The following is a 23,855-nucleotide window of genomic DNA, read 5'->3' as shown; positions in this document are numbered from 1 at the left end:
TTGATTTCTGATCTTCTTTAGATCGTTGGTGTTTGGTTAGTCTTCTTCAAAGATTGTTTTGAGTTTCTAAAGGAAGGAAATATGAAATGTGAATGATTATTTTGTTTTCATTTACATGTAGTTGGATTGTGAAATGAAAATTATTCATTTTGGTTTTATCACTTTCCTTACTGCAACACTTTCCAGCAGTTACAACAGTAATTGATATTCGAACACTATCCAGTACTTTCCCTAGTGCAGCACTTACCTGGAGTTAGAATAGTAATTGATTCCCCACACTATCCAGCACTTTTCCCTACTACAGCACTTTCTTGGAGTTACAATAGTAATTTACACCCCCACACTATCCAGCACTTTCTCTACTGCAGCACGTATCTGGAGATAAAATAGTAATTTATACCCCTACACTATCCAGCACTTTCCCTACTGCAGCACTTACTTGGAGATAGAATAGTAATTAATACCCCAACACTATCCAGCACTTTCCCTACTGCAGCACTTACCTGGAGTTAGAATAGTAATTGATACCCCAATACTATCCAGCACATTCCCTATTGCAGCACCTACCTGGAGTTAGAATAGTAATTGATACCCCAACACTATCCAGCACTTTCCCTACATTAGCACTTAACTGGAGTTAGAATAGTATTTGATACCCCACCCCACTAGCTAGCACTTTCCCTACTGTAGCACTTAACTGGAGTTAGAATAGTATTTGATACTCCCACACTATCCAGTACTTTCCCTACTGCAGCAATTTATCAAGCACTTTTATAAATGTGTTTTTCGTGCAATGTTATTTATTTACCTTTAAGATTGTTGTTTTGATTTCTGGTCTTCTTTAGATCGTTGGTGTTTGGTTAGTCTTATTCAAAGATTGTTTTGAGTTTCTAAAGGAAGGAAATATGAAATGTGAATGATTATTTTGTTTTCATTTAAATGTAGTTGGATTGTGTAATGAAAATTATTCATTTTGGTTTTATCACTTTCCTTACTGCAACACTTTCCAGCAGTTACAACAGTAATTGATATTCGAACACTATCCAGTACTTTCCCTAGTGCAGCACTTACTTGGAGTTAGAATAGTAATTGATTCCCCCACACTATCCAGCACTTTTCATCACTACAGCACTTTCTTGGAGTTACACTAGTAATTTATACTCCCACACTATCCAGCAAGTTCTCTACTGCATCACTTATCTGGAGTTAAAATAGTAATTGATACCTCCACCCTATCCAGCACTTTCCCTACTGCAGCACTTACCTTTAGTTAGAATAATCATTGATACCCCTACACTATCCAGCACTTTCCCTACTGCAGCACTTATCTGGAGTTAGAATAGTAATTGATACCCCAATACTATCCAGTACATTCCCTACTGCAGCACTTACCTGGAGTTAGAATAGTAATTGATACCCCCACACTATCCAGCACATTCTCTACTGCAGCACTTACCTGGAGTTAGAATAGTAAATAATACCCCCACACTATCAAGCACTTTCCCTAGTGCAGTAATTACCTTGAGTTACAATTGTAATTGATACCCCAACACTATCCAGCACTTTCCCTACTGTAGCACATAACTGGAGTTAGAATAGTAATTGATACCCCCACACTATCCTGCACTTTCCCTACTGCAAGCAATTTATGAAGAAATTTTGAAAATGTGTTTTTTTGCAATGTTCTTTATTTACCTTTAAGATTGATGTTTTGATTTCTGATTTTCTTTTTATTGCTGGTCTTTGCTTGGTCTTCCTCAAAGATTGCTTTGAGTTTCTAAAGGAAGGAAATAAGAAATGTGATTTGATGGTGTATTGGTTCTAAGGATTTTGTGTTGTTGATGATCTGGAGATTACTAAGATTTTTAAAAAAAGGACACAGGAAATGGCAATGTTAATTTAATGTGAAATGTTTCCGCTGTAGATATTAATGTTAGCAAATCTGTTTTTATTAGCCTTTACATATGTTACAATTTCTAATTTGCTGTATATCCAGTTGTTTTCAATTTATATTGATACTTTTATGGTATTCCACACGTTACGTTTAGCAGTACATATTTTGATTAACAATATCTGGATTATGGATTGAAAATATTACTCGTTTACCATCTTACAATTTCCTTTATGCTGCACTTCACTGGAGTAGATTATAAATTGAAACTTCAACACTATCCTCAAGTATTTTTTGCGAGTAACAATTGAAAATAACACTCTTTTATCATCCTACACTTAATACATTGCTGCCACATTTGGAAATTTGTTTAGAAATTCTGACCACTAAATTATTCTGTAATTTTCTTACAGCAGTTTTTTAAATAATTATATAATTACCTTTTTAATTTGTAGACTTTTCAATTTTCAAAGTAGAAAAAGTTAAATAATTTTTTCAAAAATGATGTTCTCTGTTTAAAAAGGAAAACAAATAAGTGTATTAATAAATGTATTTAAGTTTCGTGTGTTTAGAATTGTCGAATAAAATACTTAAAAGTACCTTCAAAATATTTTTGAAGAGCAGTGTTGGCTGTGTTATAAAATACAATTTTTTGATACTGGTCTTTAGCGGCGTTGTTTTGAGTAGTTCGACTAATAAAATAATCAACATTTTGACATGTTAGAAAAATATATTATATTTATTTTTTTGATTTCATTTGAAAATATTACACGCATTTTATTATATGTAATTCTCGGTGTAAAAAATGTCGGGTTATGTATATATGTATATAGGTTTAATTAATTGTAGTAATATGTGTGTGTTTTAAAATTGTCTTTAGTTTCAGTTTCATCAACTTTTATTCGATTATAAAATTGTATAATCATAAAAAGTACAGTTTTATAAAGATCATAAATTAATACAATAAGAAAAAAGATCATTTACGTAGGACACTTATAATGTTAAAAAACGATTTTACGACAAGTTGTTGTTACTGATTTTAAAAAGTTTGCTATCAATTTTGCTTCGTGTGGGTTTTTCGGTGTCTGAAGATAAGCGAGTGCTGGATATGTATGTCTGAGTCCGCTTAAACGGAGGAGGGGCAGAATCCATTTTTTCCTTGCTAGTCTATAGTATTTACAAAACAAGATGACGTGGACCGTTGATTGTTTAGAAACCCCGTCACAGGGGCAGCATATCAAGTTTCGAGACCAGTTATTCAGTTCAGGAAATGAGACTGTGCGGAAGAAGAGGTCGAACCGTAGTCTTGTCAATAGGAATTTTTCATAGTTCGAAAGAAAAAACGTCAGGTAGGGCTGTATCAGTTTCCCTGGCTGCAATATGCGGATTTTTTCATTTTGTGTTTTAACAATCTCGGCTTGGTTGCGAAGCTCTCTTAAGTGGCCCATGCAAAGCTCTTTCAGCTGTTTCTTTGAAATGTCTTCTATTGAAGGTGGTTCGAGGAAGTATTGCTCACGATCTAGATCTTGAAGGAATTTATGGATGTAGTTAAGCCACGGTATTTTTCTCCAGTATGCTAGGCCAAGTCATTCAGTAATAAGGGAACGTGTTATGTGGCTTTCAGGGTTACACCATATGCGGTGCCAGAGTATAAGGGGCTGGCATCGTATGGTGTCTGTTATATATTCCATGCCCAGCTCCCGATGTGTTGATAAGATCGGGGAGCTTTGAGGAAGAGCTAGGATATATTTGGTAAAAGCGTTCTCCGTTACCTGGAGTTGATCAATGCGTCCGTGGCCCCAAATGCCTGCTCCATACGTGGCCACACTATGGCATTTTGCATAATAAATCGTTAGCAATTCCGCTGGAGCTGGTTTACCGAGTTTCCTGGAGAAAGCACTTAGTGCTGATACTGCTCGGCGAAAGTTGAGGTTCCTGGCTTCAATTACCTTGTGCCAGGTCATTGTATCTTCCACAAGTATACCCAGGTAGGGGTATACCGATGTTTTTTCCAGCCTGTTATTATTATTGAATATGGGTTTTGAGGCTCCCCGTTTTGGTCCCATGGTCATTGTGAAAGTTTTTTTGATGTTTACTTTTAGACCCAGGGAGTCCATAAATGCCACGTATTTATTCAGCTGTCGTTGGAGTTGGTTAGGTGTCCGAGCCAGGATGACCGAGTCATCGGCATACAGGAGGATGGGTATCGGGCGGCGTGCTATCTGTGGAAGGTCCTGGCTCCCTTCCAGCATGGCCTGTTCAATCCCGTTGGTATATAGATTGAACAGGAAGGGAGCCAGTACACACCCTTGCCTTACTCCTCGTGATATTTTGAAGGGGCGTGATAGTTCGCCGCCGGTGCCATAGCGAACTCGGCCTTCCGCGTTGGTATATAATTCCCTAAGGAAGGCTAGTAACGATGGATCCACTCCAAGGCTAGTCAGGGTCTGCCACAGCTTTGCATGCTGGACGCAGTCGAAAGCCGCGCTCAGGTCTACGTAGACCAAGTAGATGTTACCTCCTTTCGCGCGTGTGTATTTTCCGGCCAGGAGGATCAGGTTTAGGGCCTGTTCCACCGTCCCGAGCCCCTTCTGGAAACCATATTGCAGGTCTGTGATGGTGTTGTTTTCCTGGGCCCAGGATTGTAAATGGTCCAGGAGTAGTCGACCTGCAATCTTGCCCGTGGAGTCCAGAAGGGAGATTGGACGGTAGCACACGGGGTCATTACGGTCCCCTTTCTTAAATATTGGCAGAAGGGTAGATGTTGACCATGATGGAAGAAGTCCGATTTCGTTGACTGCAGACATTACCCGGGTGATTATTAGTGACCAGTAGTCGCTATTGTGTAAAAACAAGTCCATAGGTACCCCGTCTGGGCCAGGAGCCTTGCCGGTTTTTGAGGCTTTAATGGCCTTTCTGACCTCAGTAACTGTGAAACGTAGGTTAATGGGGTGGAAGTTATTCTTTACTTGTTCCTGGACTTCTGATTGGGGAGGGTCCGTTGTTGAGCCAAAGATTTTTGTAAAATGATCGACCCAGTCATTCTCAGTTATTGCCACGTCTAAGTGATGGGGGTCAGTGATGTTATCTAGAAAAGGTGATCTTATTGTCTGCCAGAAAGTGACACTGTCTTTTTTTAGTGCACTCTCATGTAGTTGGCGCCATAGGTCTTGCTTTATTTGTCGCCTACGGTTTTTCCGGGCGTTATTATACTTTTTCCGCCGGTATGAAATGAGTTGGGCATCTCTGGGTTTTTGTCGAAGAGCTTCTTTAAGAGACGTAAGGGCCTTTCGGCAGTCAGAGTCAAACCATCTCGTCGTGGGGGGTTTTGATTTATTTGCTGTGTTTTTGAATAGCTCTTCCCTTATTGCTCCTTGGATGTTGTTAAAGGAGGTGATAATTAATTCGGCGGATGCCTCTGCGGACAGACAATTCGTTAACCATGGCTGCGTTTTTGCGAGTATCTTTTGCGTTGTCTCTTCTGGATCGATCTTTGACCATTTGATAGTGTAGCCATTTTTCTTCTTTATGGCCAGTGATTGTTGGTCAAGAGAGCTGACTTTTGTTGGAAATGAACCCACTTTTCCCGTAAGGAGTTCCACACTCAGGGGGTAGTGGTCGCTAATTGGACTGGATCCTACTTTGTAGTTTTTTAGTAAGCCTTTACAGGTGTTTGAGGCTAGGATAAAGTCAATGGTTGTCATGCAGCCTCGTCCGTGGAAGGTGGGTAAAAATTCCTGCACCGGGTTAACTAGTTCGTTGGCAAAGTCTAGGTCCAAAGTGAAGAGGATTTCATTAAGCTTATTTCCGCCCGGAGTATGTACAAAATGAGGGATGGGATTTCCTGATTCGTTCTGTAGTCCACAGATCCCACTTTTATGGTTTGGACATAGGGTTTGATTAAAATCGCCTCCCCATATATAGTTGAGTGTTATATTGAGATTTGCGCTTTGTAGTGAAGATATAAATGCCACCATTTCGTCTAGATGGGAACAGCATTCTAGGGTGCCTGCGTTGTTGTAATAGTTTATAAGTATGAATAAATTTTTCGTTGCTGCTGTCTGATGAGTAAATTGAATGATTTGAAATATAGATGTTTCCTTTAATAATTTCACTGTGAGTGGGACGGTGTTAGAGAAGTAGATCGTGAGTCCGCCTTTTGGCCTTCCCATAGCGCTAGGCATTGCTTTGGTAAAGAAGGTCTTATAGCCCACTAGATGGAGAGGGGTTGTACGCCAGGTCTCTTGTAGGCACAGGATTTGGTAGCTCCTTCCAGTATTCAGCCATGAAGGGCATGTTATTTTTGCGGTTAGGCCTGCGATGTTCCAATAGGCTATACCTACGCTTGTGGCCTCTTTATCTTTCGCGTTAGTGGATTTTGTCAGGTTGTTGGTATTGACTTCGCTAGCTGTGTCTAGCTCGATGTTTAATCCTTGGCTGGTATCTGCTTCTGCTGAGGGAGTACTAATCCGGAGGTTGTTTAGGTGGGACGATGGTGTCTCAGGTGTAAGGGGCAACTCTGGCCGTGCTGTATGTTGATTATCAGACACATAGTGTTGTGTGGTGTCAGCTTTGTGGTGGCGAGGTTTGTCCAGAAAAGGTCAGTCGACCATTTCGAGGCAATCAAAACGATTTTGGGTTGGGAAGCCCTGCCATCCTTCATATGCTTGATAGGGTCTATCCTGCCAGTAAGGGATTTGGCGTTCTATGTACCTTTCTCTTGGTCCGCCCCCAGCTATGTAATCATGCGGGTATTCCTTCTGGTTCCATGGTACTTGGTGCCATGGGTCCTGATTTCGTGGATCTTTGGGATGATGGTGCCATACCCAGGGTGGAGGGTTGCGATGTTTCGCTGGGGGGTAGAAGAATGAAAGGTGACGGGCATCTATTCCCCCTTTCTTATCGAGTTGAGGCCAAGCGCAGATGTGGTCTACAGTTGCGGGGTCTCTACAGGTTACGATAATACAGTCACCGCGTATTGTTTTTTTCGTTTTGCCTATCCAGGCTACCCTTCGGGCTGCGGTGATTCCTCCCGAGAGATGGGATTCGAGGGGTCTGTTGATACTAAGCCAATGCATGGCCTTATTTTTAAGTGACCATGCAGTTTCTGGTGTATCATCTGTTAACTCGGGTACTCCTGTTAGAACTATTGTATAGGGAGTAGCTTCCGGGGGCATATGGGCAGGGCGTCTAACTATAGAAGGTTTTTTTGGTGTGTTTTTGGGTGTATTTTTGAATGTTTTTTGAGGTGGCAGGGGATTCGATGTGTGGAGTTCGGACTTTTCTGGACAGGTTCTGCTGGAATCTATATTTGCTACTAGGCATGAAGTGCCTACCGTAGTTATATCTGTGGGTACTGTTTGCTGTGCTATTTTAGGATGGGGTTTCTCCTTCTGAGGGTGAGGAGTGTTCACATTAGGTTTGGGTATTGTGGTGGTTTGTTTTGGATTCTTCTGCGCTATTGATGTTGGGTTTGAGTGATTGACTGTTTTCTGCGTGTGTGGTTGGTTTTGCTTTTTAAGTGGGTGCGAGGTATTGCGCTGCCCCTTTATATCTATCCGGGTATTTGAATCTAGGAGGGTGGCCGAGATTATCGTTAGTTGGGCTTCGAGGTTTCTGATACTTAGCTGAATTGGCTTTAAGTATTGATATAGTAGGTCTTTGGTTGTAGTAAGGACTTGCGAGGTGATTCTGCAGGTCTTACATTGGTTAGAGGTGTTATCATTTGAGATTGCCTTGTGTGGAAGGGTTGTTTCGGAGATATGTAGTATGCTATTAGACGTTGAGGAGTTTGAATGAGTCATTGTGTGTTCCTGACACACTGGACTGCGTGTTTCCCCACTGTTTGTTAGTCGGGTTTTCGGTATTGCTCCTTCTCTCTCACCTTGCTGGGGCAGATTGTCGGTGGGTTGGATATCTCCCTGAGTTTGGCAACCAGCTAGGTCAGGAGTTGCTTCCAGGTCGTCCGATGTTATGGAGAGATCCGACTCAGAATGCGTGACCGACAGGTCAACTACCGATGGTACAGTGTTTAGGTCTGGAGCTGTTAGAGTCACAGGAAGGGAGCTATTTTGGGTGTTGAGGTTGATTGGAGAGGCGGCATTTGCTATAGCGCCTAATGAAGATCGCTTTGCGTTTGCGCTCATGAGATCTAATGATACTCTCTTCTCCATTAGAGCTATGCTTTGATTTATAGTCTCGTTGACCCGTGATATAAATAGGTCAATGGGGCCTGTTACTTGTGCTACCTCCTGCGCATGTTTGGATTTGGGTTTGGAGGCACTTCTTGTTTTGGGCGGCATGTTTATTTATTGCTGGGTCGTTGTTGAAAGGGGGATGGCCCGGTCCGGTCTCTATCGGGCACTAACGGGCAACAACGGGCCCGCCCTTGGCCCGTGCTTCGCCCCGGGCTGCGTCCCGCGCGTGTCCCGCGCAGCGGGTGCCGCGAGAAGTTGTAGGGCTTCGCTGGGGGCGGGGCACTGGAAGGGGGCGCGGCTCTCACAGGAAGAGGACCAGCTGGAGATGGTGAATGCTGGTCCTCGCAGTCCTGGGGCCGGCGCCTCGTCCTCCTCTGCGGCCTCACGCTCCCGGTCGCTCAGCGGGGCTTTAGCTGGAAGGCTGTGCTACTCCTGTAGCAGGGATCAGCGGCAGGAACAGAAAGAGAGTCTATAGGCGGTGAGTCTTTCTCCACGAGTGGCACCCGCGCAGCGGGTGCCGCGAGAAGTTGTAGCGCTTCGCTGGGGGCGGGGCACTGGAAGGGGGCGCGGCTCTCACAGGAAGAGGACCAGCTGGAGATGGTGAATGCTGGTCCTCGCAGTCCTGGGGCCGGCGCCTCGTCCTCCTCTGCGGCCTCACGCTCCCGGTCGCTCAGCGGGGCTTTAGCTGGAAGGCTGTGCTACTCCTGTAGCAGGGATCAGCGGCAGGAACAGAAAGAGAGTCTATAGGCGGTGAGTCTTTCTCCACGAGTGGCAAATTGTCTTTAAATAATAAACTTCAACATATTAGGTGCAGCGTTAATAATGATTAAGATTATTATTTCGAAAAGTATTTCAGTAACTCACTTGTAAACCGAAAAATAATTTTCCAGAGATTCGATAAGGATTTCGTTTAGGTGAAGAGGTCAGAGGGGCAGGTTTGGCGTCTGGTCACTCTGGTAGTTGAGAATCAACTGTTTTAAAAATGGTGTCTGACTCATATTTATAAGTTTGGGTTAGTGTCTTTGTTTTTTTTTTAAACATAGCGTTGGTATGATTGTATTATATTTGTTTTATTTCTGTGTAAACATATAATTTAAAACTTAGTTAAAAGATATGTAATTTGTGTTTATCGTGCTGTTTTGGCATCCATTTTGATAGTAGTGTTGTGGTATAATTTCATCGAAATAGTAGTAGGACTAGTGTATGAATTACGTATTGAAAATGGCGACTGTTTGTGAGTACATGTATGTATAAATTTGTTGGGTATAAATAAATAATTTCAGTGATTCCTATATATGTTTAGTATATTTGTTTGTAAAATCGTGTTTGTAATATTTTCTACAATATGGAAATTATGAGTATTCTTTTTTAATACTCGAGTATTAATTTTAATACTCGAGTATTAATTCATAAAAAAGATAGCATTTTTGTTCATTACGTTTTAGTTTATCTTTACATTTTTAATACACTTCCCCACCCAAACCCCCTATTTTCCCTGCATCCCGTTCCAGGTTTTAGAGTACAAAAAAAATATATATATATTTTATTTGTGTTGTAATGGTATGCGTAGTAAACGTTTTTGTTGTAATAGTATTTTTCGATAAATAGTGCTATATTGCGTTGTAATAGTATTCGTTGTAAAAACATGCGTTGTAATAGTATTTGCGTTGTAAAAAATGCGTTGTAAAAGTATGCGTTGTAAAAGTATGCGTGGTAACGTCATATATCCCTCTGCGCCACCACCGGCCCTACTACCAGGGTAAGACACTGGGGTCTCAAGCAGCAGGAGCCGAGAACTTGGAGTAGATGGCCGCCAACCGGGACAGGTGACAGGTCTGTGTTGTTGTGGGTCCACACACACAATCCGGCCGTCCCCCGCGCACCGACAGTGAGAGGGGGGTGCGCGTCATGCCGTCACCGTCAGTGGCTGCTGAAGCACCGCTCGGGGATTGGCCGAAATTATGATGCCCAGTGCCGTCAAGGGTAGCGTTATCCCGCACTACTAGATTGACGGCCCTGGGGAGGTACCTGCACATACAACACTGGTAGTGTGTACCGCCCGCCCTCTCCTCTCCACACACCCCGCTAGCCACCACTAAGTTAGGGTGCACTCAGCGCAGCAATGTACAAGCATAAAGCAGGTGCGCTTGCACTCCACTTATAGGTGCTGCTGCTGCCTGCATGTTTTTTGCCGCCCTCCACCTTTTGCCACCATAGGCGGCCGCCTAGTCCTGCCTAATGGCAGAAACGGCCCTGTGCTGTTCTGGCATTTTCCACCCCCAAAATGGCCGAGAAAGGAAGTGAGAGGGTCCTCTACCATGTGGTAGAAGCATTGGAGATCATCTAGCAGGAGGTCCTCAACAGCTACACTGCGGGTGGGGAGGGGGGCAAGAGGCTGCCACCCATGGCTCTCAAATACTTGCCTTGCAAAATGGCAAGATATTGCCAGCTGCTGCATTGTGGTGAGAGTTACAGAGAAAGGCCAGTGGGAAAAGACAGAGAAATGAGGAAGCAATGGGAGCATCTCCATTGCTGGCAAAAATGAAGGCACAGAGATCCATCTAGTGCTGCACGAAACTTGACTTTTACCACGGCTCCCCCTACCCTTGAGGGGTGAGGCTGGTAAATGGGAGGTGGGTGCTGGTGCATGCGGCGCAACATTACATCAACAAAATTGCCGACATGCATTACATTATCATAACTTTAAAATGGTAATTTAATACATGTTGGCAATTTGGTGCACATACATTTAAAACATTTAAAAAAACAAAAGAAAACTTACTTACCTTGGGGCATGTGCGGGCTCCTGTCAGGTGTCCTTCTACCCTCTAGTGCGGGCCCCAGAAAACTACCCTAACCAAACCTGGGGCTGCTCCAGCATGAGAGCAGCGCCAGGACTGGATGGAGAAGGCTCTCTCAGCACTCCAAAGCACACTGCTGGCCTATGCTTGGTCACACCCCAGCTGTCCAAGACAGGTTGAGAGGTTTAAAGTGCGCATGTCTGGCTGGCCGTCGTAAGAGGGACATGAGCACTTTAAACATAAGTGCCCTGCCCATAACTTAGTGCTGCTGCCAGGGCCGGACTGGCTGTTGTGGGCACCGTGCAATCCCCTGGCGCGCCACAAGGCTGGGGGCCGGTTTTGGGCCCCTGGGGGCCGTTTTTGTTACAGGGTCGTTTTTTCAGCATAGCTGCAAAATCGGCCCTGTAACAAAATCGGCCGAAAACCGGCCCCGGCAAAGAGCTCGGTCGCACCCCCAACCTCCCCCCCCGGGGGCCGGCCATGCACTTTGCCAGGGCCGGTTTTGGTTCCCAATCTGGCCCTGGCTGCTGCTGCCAGCCAGTAGCTGCTCTGCCTTCTTCCTAATGCTTGGCTTGGGACGGGGTTATTGAAAAATTAAATGGTAGTACATTAACTGTATTACCATTTCCATTTCTGAGGCTTGGGGTAGCATTTCAATCAGTGGGGCGAAACTCCTCAGCCTTAAAGGAGGAGCTGCCTCTGGGTAAGATAGTGGAGATGATACAAGACACACGTTGAGTGCAGTTTTTAGGGGTTGATGAAACCGTGGTTGTAATGTTCCGGGTGGGTGTTGTGTGTTGACGTTCTATAGTTGAGACACTATAAGACACCCACCACAGTGGTATTATTTGTATGCTTTGCATTAGTTTATATGTGTGCTAGTAACATTGACAGGTACAGGTAGGTTACAATCTGCAAACCCATACATGCAGTGACATTTACTTGTTCATGAGGAGCAAGTCTTACCAGGCCCATATGGCACCGCCAGTAAGGCAACACCAACGGAGGTGGTAGCTGGTGCCATGGGCATTGCCAACACAGGACCTGCAGTGGTGACAGGTACATGATTAATACAATAGAAGTGTGGGAATCTTTAAATATTGGCTGACCTGTGGTGGAACAGATTACGATCCGCACAGACAGACTAGGCTAGTTGTCCATCACTTTTGTGACACTGAGTTGCACACATCTGTAGTGCCTGCTTAGGAAAGACATTGCTTTGGCACATACCTGGCAGGGTGAATGTGATGAACTGTTGTGATATTCCTGGTTGTTTCTCTGCCACGTGTGTCTTGCATGAGTGCTGGTCCTAGAAACGTTGCCTACTCACGGAGGATGGGAGGAGTAAAGAAATGTAGCCTAACATGTACATGTGTTGCCTTTGTGTGAATGTACGTTTTAAGGGACACAGGGTAGATTTGCACATGTATGAGACTCATGACTGGCATGTATGCTGTAAGCGAACATGGTGACAGCAGTGATTGTGATGTATTGTTAAACTTGGTGCTCTGTACACCTTGCCTGGAGACTTGACCTTCGTCTGTCCACAGGGACAAAAGCTGTCATCTGTAAACTTGCAAACGTATCCCTCATATACCTCCTCTCATTCTGCCATTTTTTCTGGATGTTCCCCACAGGGCATACTTCACATTTGCTCTATCTGCGGCATCTTGCCTCTGGGCCCTCCTCTCTGCTCCAATAGGGTTTGAGAAGGGAGACCATGCACAGGGCTGGACACACCACTTTGCATGTTCAAAAAGGTTGCAGGCCATGGGACTGCTTTCAAACCAGTATGGGGTGCCAGACTCATCCATGCCCCTATTGCCTCATTCAATTTCCGGCCAACTCCACCCTCAGGCTTCCACCTTTGAGCCTGTATGAACTTTTTTGTCAGGGTCAGTTCGGCTCTGAACATTTAATTCACAGTAGTTGTTAATTACAAGTTTGACTATACTCTATGTCTTCTCCTCAATGAAGTTCCTCTTCCTAATAGGAAAGTCTGCATTTTGTTGGACCGACATGAGTCAGGCTCCAAATAACACACATCTGAAAGTGTAGAGGGAGGAGCCCTGTGTGGGATGGATGTATATGCTTCGAAATATGATTGGTATGGGTGTTTAGTGATGGAGGTCAGGTGTGACCTGTTACCTTTTCCTTCCACTCTCATACAAACAGATCATAGGTGGATTAATCTACCTCGGAGCATTCCATATACAATACAACCCTAATATTATATATGCATATGTATGTGTATGGTATTCCTATAGCACAAACCTAGCCAAAAGGCAGCAGAGAGCTGAACCCGGAGAAAAGCAAGTTTAAAGTTAGTGAGTAATAGGAGAGGAAGCTGAGTTGTAAATGGTTATAGTGTTCTTTAAAGAGCCGAACCTTCAACTCTTTCCTAAATAGGAGCACCGTTGGGCAGTCGTGGTGGACATGGAGATGTTGTTCCAGATCCTGGGTGTATAGATGTGAAATAACTATTGTCTTGTTGTTTTCTTTTTTACACTTCTTAGTCCGCAGTCTGATGGTGTCTTGGCTGTAGGTGTGCTGAGAACCACCATTGATGGTTAGTTTGTGCTGGCTGTGAAGGCTTTGTAAATGATGCAGCTAGTTTTGAAGGTTGTGTGGGCTCGCAATGGGAGCCAATGGACTAAAATCAGTGTGGGGTGATGTGATCATATTTCTACAGGCCCTAGATTCGACATGCTGTGGAGTGTAGGATGCCACTAAGGGGTGTCAGTAAGGAGTCTGGGAGACTGGGATGCCCTAGCATTATTACTGTCCAGATACGAGAGTACAAGTGCGTGAACAGTAGTTGTGAGGTCACTTTCTGGAATAAACGGATTGACTTACTTAAGAAGAGGGATCTGGTACCAGGCTATCTTTGTAGTTTTTTGACAATGTGTTCCTAGAGGGAGAGGTTGGTGTTCAGGGTGAATCCAAGTGACATAGCATTCAGTGAAAGTTGGGGTTTGAAACCGTCAAGGTACTTGTATTTGGGCCAGGTCAGTAATGTGTATTGTTTGTTGTTCTTGGCAAATAATAGAAATTCTGTCTTGGTTAGGTTGAGCTTCAGATAGGTGCTGCATATACAGGCCTGGGAGATGTGCAAGCAGTGTTGGAGCCATTTGATGTCTGAAACAGAGGACACTTTCAAGAAGAATTGTGTATCATCTGCATATTGGTAGATCTTGATGCTGTTATCTGTGAGTAGAGCTCAAAGTAGCTTCATGCAAATGTTAAAGATGACAGGAGACAGTATGGAGCCCTAAAGGGTCCCCACATGTGATGGGGATCTTTTGTGACCTGGAGGTACCCAAGTGATTAAACCTTTGTTGATTGGAAAGGTAGTAGGAGAACCAGTAAAAGACATTGTCAGTGAATCCCATTTAAGACTCAAGCGTTTATATGAGGGTGGCATGGCCATCTATGTGGAAGGCACCTGAGAGGTCCTGCAATACCAGGAAGCAGGGGACATCTTCATTTGTGGTCAGAGGGCATCGTTTACGATGTGTAAGGTGCCGGCTTCCTTGCTGCAGTGTGATCTAAAGTCAAGCAGGTAGTTGTGCAGGTGATGGTTAGCACTGATGTTTAGTATGTGTATTAGCTGTCAGTCATAATAGCAGTGTGTCTATAATCTTTGTCCTCGACATAAGAGTGAGGGATCCGCCAGAATTACTTTAATTCAGAAACCTATTCACTGTATCAGATGTACTACTATGCATTTACATCTTTCCAAAGGGAAACTTATCTGTGTGAATCAGGCCCAGTCCTGGAGACCTCCAAGTGTGCCTCTTTGATGCAATTGTGCCAAGAATGTCTGGAACAGAAGCGGTAATTCAGAACGATTAACTTGAGGATTGAGGAATAGAAGTGCTGCAGAGAAGAACGTGGGACGCACAATTTAGGTTTAGCAAATATTTGCATCTTTAGAAATGCAACGAAGCTCATTAGATGATTGTATTGTCTCTGCTGGGCTATCCCCTGGATTGATTGGGGAGATCTTGGGAGGTGAAGTGAGGCGGTGATCATATGCTGTGATACAGTACAAAATCACCAGGGGTGAACCCTGGAGGCTCTGCTGCAGCTACCCAAGGAGATATTTGACTAAGGATGTTGATGTAAAGGCCTAGCCCATAGGAAAACAGACTGAGATATGGGATGGAACCTGGGTTGACCACCTACGAATGCTGATCTCCCGAATGAGTAAGAACTGACTTGAGGACGAGAGGGTGAAATGTGAACAGTGAATGCAAATCTCCCAAGAGAACCCGAGTGAACTGACGGTAGAAAACAACATCCTTGAGCTGCAATGGGTATGGAATGCGACCAAGTCTGGCTTATTTAAATGACTACAGCATTGTTAACAACAGGCATGCGCCTGATCAATTACACCTTGGATGCTAAGCATTTTTCCCCCTCCTGTGCTGACCTTTGAATATTCCCATTATACATGACGAGTTATCCTTGTCATCAGCACAGCTCAACCAGTGCATCATGACGAGTTACCCTTGTCATTAGGATTGAAGAGGTTAAGCGTTGTTCAAACCTTAACACAGTCTGACGCTCATATGTTTGTAAGAAATAGAAATGTGATGTTTTGCCTACTAAAAAAGCGCCACTTGAAATACAGAGTCTAGTAAAGTTATCGTCCTCTGGTCTAAGGCTTGCTTGGATCAATTTTCGAGCTGTGAAAATGAAACGGACAGTCAGTAAGAGAAGGCTGACTGAAAATCCGTGTGTCTTGCTGATAAACAAATGCTGCTTCAGAGAGGGAAAAACACCCTTCTTAGCAGCAGCAGAAATCAATACACCTTGGGAGCTGAGGGTATCTGTGTCGTGAAGATAATTACCACACATCTTCTAAGAGAAGGGCAAGCAGAATTAAAAAAGATCGAAGCACAGAGAAGAGGAGTTTACAAATCACGCAAAATACGTTTGACGGATGGTCGGAGTGTAGGTGCTCAAGAACATTATACCAGGATATATAAAATGTTTTCGAGGTTTTATAATCAACCGTCTTTTTATTTCAGAAGGCAAACTCTCAACATACCTTTTGTTGATGTCACAAAAAAACTCTTTATCTTACTATTAGGACTTGTTGGTCAGTGTAACATATACTTTTAAACATTTTCAGGAAACCTTATCGGAAGCATTCTGATTCTCCTGGAAGACTTTCAAAATACATTTCTAATGACAATGCTTGAGGCCATGGATATCCATCAATATGTTTACATGGGAAAGAAAATGCATTTAATCTCTGTGACCACACCAATAATAATAGCGTAAGTGCCATGTATGCAAAACACATGGTGGCATTTGTCAGACGCGCCAGATAGGTAGCTAGAGAAAGTAAGGCAAAAGAGGTGAGCACTTATTCAGTCATAGCCCTGGAAGCCATTTAGAGTGCATTTGAATACGAAATCTTATATTATATAGGTGTCTCATCTTTGCAACAATAACTAGAATTGGTATTAAGAATACACCATCATCTAACCACATATGTTTATTATCATATTGATCCTTAGACACATTTTTTATACTTCTAAATCTTTGTTATATTCTTAAGCAAGGGGCCATAAAAGGTTACAGCCAATGCAGTATCTAATATATTTGCCCCATGCAAACACAATTTTTTGGAATGCTGGAGTTGTCTATACATCCCTCTCAAGAAAGGGCATGAAACATATCCAATCTAAGTTTCAAATAGAGCTTTCTTGCATCCAAGTCAGATACTCAATGAAGATAGGGTGGAGTCCCGTCCAAACAAGTGTGACGATGTGGGTGTTTTATATGGTATGGCTCTGCAGCCCTACTGTGTAATACACTTGAAAAAACCTTTTTGGGTCCAGTCAGGCTCATTTGCAAAACCTTGAGCTCTATCCTGGGAAGGTGTGGCTTCGAGCAGCAAGGCTTAAACAAAGGAACTAGTATAAAGCGTTCAACAGTACCAACAACAAAATAAGAAAGTCACACACAACCAAATAAATCCAACACCAATTTTTAGAGACCAAAATGAACTAAATCCACCAGAGGGTTCTGGAGATTAAGACTTTTAAAGAAAATCTCAGTACAACCTCAAATAAGCACTGGTAAGTGTAAGGTTTAGGAACTTTTGAGAGGTTTGAAAGAGTTGTGTTCCGCTACTTTGGCCCCACAGGTGTGGCCAAATATGACATGAAGAAGGTCAGAGGGGGCTACTAAGGGTATTTCACCAGTTACCTGGCCACCAAAGCATTCTCCAGTTCAGTTCTGAACTTAACAGCACAACCACCATAGACTTCAATGGAGTGGTCCTGATGCTGAGGATGCATGAAATGAAGGATGCTCAAGGATGCTTTCGGTGCTGTGCTTTCGACGAGGATGTCCTTGCGGTAACTCCTTGGTCCATGGGACAGGTGAGGCAACTTTGGGCACAGAGGTCGGGGTCCCTCAAAGTCCTCTTTGAGCCAGTGGAAGGTCAGCTGCTGTTGTGCTACTGATCTCGTCCACATCAGTCTGAGCAATATCCGGTTGCAACTTTTGGCTGTTGAGGCTCGGTTTCTTAGGGCACCCAGTGGCGGTCAACTGAGATTCTCTATAAGGGGCTACTGACCTGCTGAGTGGGCTCCTTCAGCTTTGATTGACCTGGTACTGGTTCCAGGGGTATATCATCAAAGGGAGGGAGACTGGGAGTACTTATATGTACAACATATACTCTTTCTCCTTTTTAGGATGCTAAAAATTAGCGTTGCTTCTACCTTCACATAAGGAAGCCAGAGACCCACTCTATTTGGGAGAGTTCCCTTGTTCCTTCAGGCAAAGTGTATGTGATTTACCTGCTTGCCTATGCCCTTAGATGTGCCACTTGCCTGCCACTTTCTTCTGCCTTTCCACTGCGTCTATGACACAATATAGTTAACCGCATCTTAAGGTCTCCATCCCATGCTGAACCAAATAGAGAACTGGACTACTGTATATTAATACTTTGTTTACAGGTCGGTATTTTTATAAGGTACACCACATTCAGGTCTTTTTGGCACTTGGTCTACCCTTTGTACAAACTAGTATTCCAACCACTGTGTGGGTGATAATTCGATTTATGGTCCTGACAAATTGCCAATTGATCAATTGTGTTACAGATCAGGCAAGAAACATGTTGACCTTTTTGTAGAAGCAACCACAGAACATTATGTCAGTGATTTGACACTTTTGTTTTTAGGTTTAAAGTATTTTATTAAGGTACAAAAAACATGGGGAAGAGAATAGGAGGTCAAGCGAACATACAGTACAAGACGCGAAACGCTGCAGCGATTCAGAAGGAAAGTAGGGAGGCAGGAAGCCCCGGAGGGTAACAAGGCATAAGTCATAAGGCAATAAGGCAGTGCGAATGACCCTCCAGTAGACCCCCATTCCCCGAGCAAGGCCGAGCTGGAGTAGCGTTCCGCAGCACAGTGAAAAAACACATCATCCCCCCAACCCCCCGTCCCCGGAAAAAATAGAAGAAAGAAAAGCAAGGAGAAAAAGGAAGAAAACAATACCCCAACATCCCCGTCCGAAAGTCAGCATTTAGAAGCATGTAACCCCGCCCCTCACCCCCAGCCCAAACCCCCCGATCCCGCCACATTCACTCCGTTGGAGCCGCCGGCGACGTCAGCCTAAGGAGTCGCAGGTACCGTGGACACGTGAGCTCGCGAAATTCCGTGGACAGCAGTGCTAAAAAGGGGTGCCAGAGCTCTTCAAACTGGTCTACATTCCCAGCTACTGTTAGCGACATCTTCTCCATACCCAGTACCTGCCAGAGCCGGTGTAGCCAGCCAGTGATAGAGGGGGCAGTGGGGGTACGCCAGAGTACAAGGATGTTTTGAACCGCTGAGCCTAGCGCAATCGCAATCAGTCTACCCCTGCGGGACTTCAGCGGGTACATCAGGTCATTGGGGAGGCCTAGCAAGACATACGCAGGGAAGCGCGGGAGCTCGATCTCAAAATGCCTATCCACCTCATCCAAGACCTCCTTCCAATAGGCCGACAGCACCGGGCACTCCCAGAGAATGTGCCTTCCTGTCCGCAGCCGCGCCAGCAACCTTTATCGCCGATTTTGCGCATCTCGTAGAGCCTCTCCGGGGTGTAATACCAATAGGTGGACACCTTAGTAAAGGTCTCCGTCAGCCCAGTGTGGTACGCAGAGTGCCTCGCCCGATACGCGATCCTGTCCCATTCCTTGTGGCTCAAGGTCCTGCCCAATTCCCTGTGCCAGCGCTCCCTCCCAGGGTTATGGTAATGAAACGGCGGGGGTTGGAGAAACTTATACAAGTCGGTGATAAGCTTGGCATCCGAGGTCCGGGTTACCAGCCACCGCTCATAGGGCGTAATCGAACGGGCAGCGACATCGCGCACTGGGGGTTGAAGAGCCCAATGGCGGACTTGCATATAACGCAGTCTGTCCCCCTCCGTTAGGCCAAACTCCTGACGGAGCTGTTGGAAGGGGAGCACACCCTCCGGCCCGTAGATCTGGAAAAGCGCCCTACAACCCGCGCTCACCCAGTGGGAAAAGGCTCCCGGTTCCAGACCCGGAGTGAAGTCTGGATTGCCAGCAATGGGAGTAAACGGTGATGGAAAAGTGGTGAGCTCACGAAGCTCACACACCGCATCCCACACTCGCAGCGGAACCCGGGTGATAAAGGAGGCGTAGAGATTAGGCGGGCGGTGAGTGCGCCGCAGGAACGGGACTTCCTGGAGGGTACGGCCCGCAACTGCCTGGTCCTGAAAGAGCAAGTGCTTGTCCGACTCCCACCCGCTCCACTCCACCAAATATCGAAGTTGCGCCGCCTGAAAGTACTTCCGGAGGTCCGGGACACCGAGACCCCCCGCCTCCGGGGCAAGCATGGAGAGGACCCGCTTCATCCGAGGCTTACGGCCCTGCCACACAAAGCGGGAGATGTCAGCCTGCGCCTGCCGTATCCAACTTACAGGGGGCTGTAAAGGTAGAGCGCGAAAAAGATACAGGATCTGAGGCAGTATCGTCATCTTCACCGCTGCGATACGGCCCAGCCACGAGAGCAGGCCTTTGTTCCATCGGCTGAGTTCCTCCTTGATCTTTTTGCCCAGGGAGGAATAGTTGGCTGTGACCATTGCAGGTAGGGAGGGTGCAAGCAAAATCCCCAGGTAAGGCACCGTGGAGGAGGACCATTGCAGAGGAAAAAGACGCTGGAGGTCCCGCCTAGTGTCGACAGAGAGTGACACATCCAGGGCAGCCGATTTAGACATGTTCATTTTGAAGCCCGCCACGCGGGCAAAGGAGTTCAGTTCCTGGACGCAGGCAGGGAGCGACCGCTTGGGGTCATCCAGGGTCAGCAAGACATCGTCCGCATATAAGCTGACAGTATGGGTGTATTGCCCCATCTTCACCCCAATGGCATCCGGGTTATCGCGAATCCTCTGGGCAAACGGCTCCATATAGAGGGCAAACAGGAGCGGCGAGAGGGGGCAGCCCTGTCTCGTGCCGCGCTCAATGGCAAAGCTGCAGGAGCTGTGTCCGTTGACAAGCACCGATGCTGACGGCCTCCTATAACAATTAAAGACCATAGTGCGGAACTTCTCGCCGATCCCCAGTTTCCCGAGAACCAGCTCGAGGTACGGCCAATGAACCCTATCAAAGGCCTTCTCCGCGTCGACCGATAGCAGCATCCGCTCCCCCGGGACGCGTGAGGCCTTTTCAAGCACGTGCATCACCCTCTTGGTGTTGTCGACCGTTTGCCTACCGGGCACAAAACCGGCCTGGTCCGCCTCCACCAGACCTGGTAGGTGCAGACCCAATCTGGCCGCCAAGATCCCCGTGTAAAGCTTGAGGTCCACGTTTAAAAGTGAGATGGGCCGATACGAACCGCACAGAGTCCGGTCCTTCCCCGGTTTCGGAATAACCGACACAGTCGCCAAGAGGAGGTCCGGTGGGATGGCTCCCGGTTCAGAGAAGGAATTGAATAAGCGAGCCAGGAGAGGCGTGACAGTGGAACAGAAGGTCTTGTAAAACAAGGCCGTATAGCCATCCGGGTCCGGGGCCTTGCCGTGCTTTAACCGTGCAATAGCGGAGATGACCTCCTCCACATGAATGCTCCTCTCTAGGTGGTCCGCCTGGGCGGGATCCAGGACTGGGAGGGATACTGATTCCAAATAGGCCTCAGCCTCTCCCGGTGGGGAGGGCTCTGCAGCGTACAGCGCCTCGTAGAAGGCACGGAAGGAATCCGCCACCTCCGCGTCACCGGAAATCGGGACCCCGTCCGCTCCCACTAGCTCCTTTACCACGTTGCGCTGCTGCGCAGCCCTGAGCCGGTGGGCCAGGAGCCTACCGCATCTGTCCCCGCCGGTGTAAAAGGCATGTTTCAAGCGCAACGCCGCATACTCCGCCCGGTCCAGGTCCAACGCAGAGAGGAGTTTCCGCGCCGCCTTCAGCTGCCTCCAAACTCGAGGAGCTCCCGTCCGGCGGTGAACCTGTTCAAGTTCCCTGACCTGCGCCGTTAGTTCCTCCCTCTTACGCTGCCGCTCCTTGTTCTCCGCCGAGGAAATGGAGATAAACTCCCCTCTGACGACCGCTTTCAAAGCCGCCCACTGCGTTGCTAGGGACGTGCCGGAGTTGTTATTGTGGGTCAGGTACTCCTGAATGACCTCCTCCACTCGCTTCACCACCGATTTCTTATGGAGAAGCGTGTCCCGAAGCCGCCACATCCCTCTAGGGGGGGGGGCCGCCGGCCAAGCAAATATTCCGGAAACCGGCGCATGGTCGGACAGGGACAAAACCCCGATGTCTGCAGCCGTGGCGGCCGAGCGAAGCGGTCCGCTCACCAAGAGGTAGTCCAACCGCGAATAAGTGCGGTGTGCGTGGGAGAAATATGAGTAGTCCCTATCGGCGGGGTGCATGGTGCGCCAGAGGTCATGCAGATCCATCTCTGCAATCTGGTCCTGAACCGCTCTAGAAAGCTCCCCCGTCTGCGGAAAGCGCTGGGCAGACCTATCCAAAGTGGAGTCGAAGACCATGTTCAGGTCTCCCCCCAGAATGACGTGGCGATCGGGCGAGGCAGTAACGTCTACCAACACAGATTCCAGGAAGCGATCCTGGTGGTCATTTGGGCTGTACACGGAACCAACCGTGAAGGCAACACCCCCCAGACGCATGCGATACACCAGAAGCCTCCCCTTCTGCTCGGCATGTTTATACAACACCTCACCCCTGAAGGAGCTGGCTAGAAGAATGGCTACCCCCACAGTCTTAGTCGCAGCCGAGGAAAAGAGTTGCGTGGGGAACTTGGCAGAGCGCAACCTATGGCAATCTTTAGAGAGTAAATGGGTTTCCTGCAGGAGGCAGATATCCGCCTGCGACCCTTCTAGCAGGGAGAGGATCGCCCTACGCTTCACAGGATTATTCAGACCCTTAACGTTAAGGGTCACTACTTTCAGGGACGGCATCGCTCCCAGGGAAGCAAAGCGCTATGCAGCAAGCGAGGGATCAGTGGAGGGGGCGCGCGGGGCAGGGGCGCAGGGAAGGCCAGAGTCGGCTTCGCATGTGTTCGGACAATATCGGACGGGACCCCCCCAACACCAAACCAGCTCTTGAACCCCCCCCAAACCAACCCATGGCAACCAGCCAAAACCAAAAACAAGAAAAAACACCCCATTGTCTCAGTCTAGCCCAAGTGGGCGAGTCTGTAGAAACAGTCAAGTGGACGTCCAGCCACACACCTCCAACCTCTCCCCCCCAACCCCCAGCCCCAGCCCAGCATCGTAGAAGCTAAGATTCTCTCCCCCCGGAGTAAAGTTAGGCCGTTTGGGCCACGCCATTAGATTCAGGTAGGTTCCTGGCTGCAGTCCTCAGGGCCTCCGCCATATCCGCCCTGATGGTAGGGGAGTCAGGGCGACTCGCCGTCGCCGACGATTGGCGCCTCCTCGATCTCCGTCGGCCCCGCCGCTCGGGGCGCCTCCATGCGGGTGTCGCCCCTTCTTCCTCTGTAGCTGTGAGTCCCAGCACCCCACAGACATCTTGTAAGGAGCGCAGCTGATGTAGCACCCCATTCCATCGGAAGATAAGACGGAAGGGGTGACCCCAGGAGTAGGCCGTCTCATGCTCTCGCAGAAAGTCCGTAGCGATGCGGAAAGACCTGCGCTTCTGCAGTGTGATGGCGGACAGGTCTTGATAGAGCGCCACAGGTCATTCTCGGAAGGACAGCGGCTGCTTCCTGCGGGCCTCTGTCATGATGCGCTCCTTCAGGGGGAAATCCGGCAGGAATGCCAGGATATCAGGTGGGGGTGCCGATGACTGGCGCTGGCGGCCCACCCTGTGTGCTCTGTCGATGCGGATCGGGAAGTCCGCTCCTTCTCCCAAGATGTCGCGGAACAGGTCCTGCAGAAAGGCCACTAGGTCTGTACCCTCATCCGCGGACGGCACGCCTCGCACCCGGATGTTATTCCGCCTGGACCTGTTCTCGAGGTCCTCAGAGTGGGCCTGGAGCTCGACACACTGCTCCCGTAGGCGGAGAACGTCCTGCTGGAGACGAACTATCTCTTCATCGCGACGTTGGGCCGCCGTTTCCACAGTGTCGACCCGCTCGCCCAGGCCCTCGATTTCCCTACGCACTTCACGGACCTCTCCGGCCACCTCGGTCTTGAGAGTCTGGAATTCCTCCTTGAGGGAGCTGAATAAGTCCTCCATGAAGGACCTCGTGACCGGTGGTTCGCCTCCGGCGGTGTCTGTTGAGGCCCGGGAGGACCCCGGGGACGGCTGCGCCCTGTCTCGCAGTTGCTGGGCCCTGCCGAGCATGTCCGGCAGAGTGCGATCTCCCCGTGCCGCGCCTCGTCTCCCAGCCATCCTGGCCTCCGCGGTGGATGAAGCCTAGAGCTGGCCGCTGCAAATGTACTCAGCCGCACGTGGGCACCAGATGTGAAGACCTCGCCGAGGACAAGGGTAGTGCGTCACAGGCGACAAAATGGCGGCAC

Source organism: Lissotriton vulgaris, chromosome 2_2 (assembly GCF_964263255.1).
Source record: "Lissotriton vulgaris chromosome 2_2, aLisVul1.2, whole genome shotgun sequence".
Taxonomy (NCBI): domain Eukaryota; kingdom Metazoa; phylum Chordata; class Amphibia; order Caudata; family Salamandridae; genus Lissotriton; species Lissotriton vulgaris.
The sequence above is the reverse complement of the archived record's forward strand: the minus strand, read 5'-3'. Positions refer to the sequence as shown.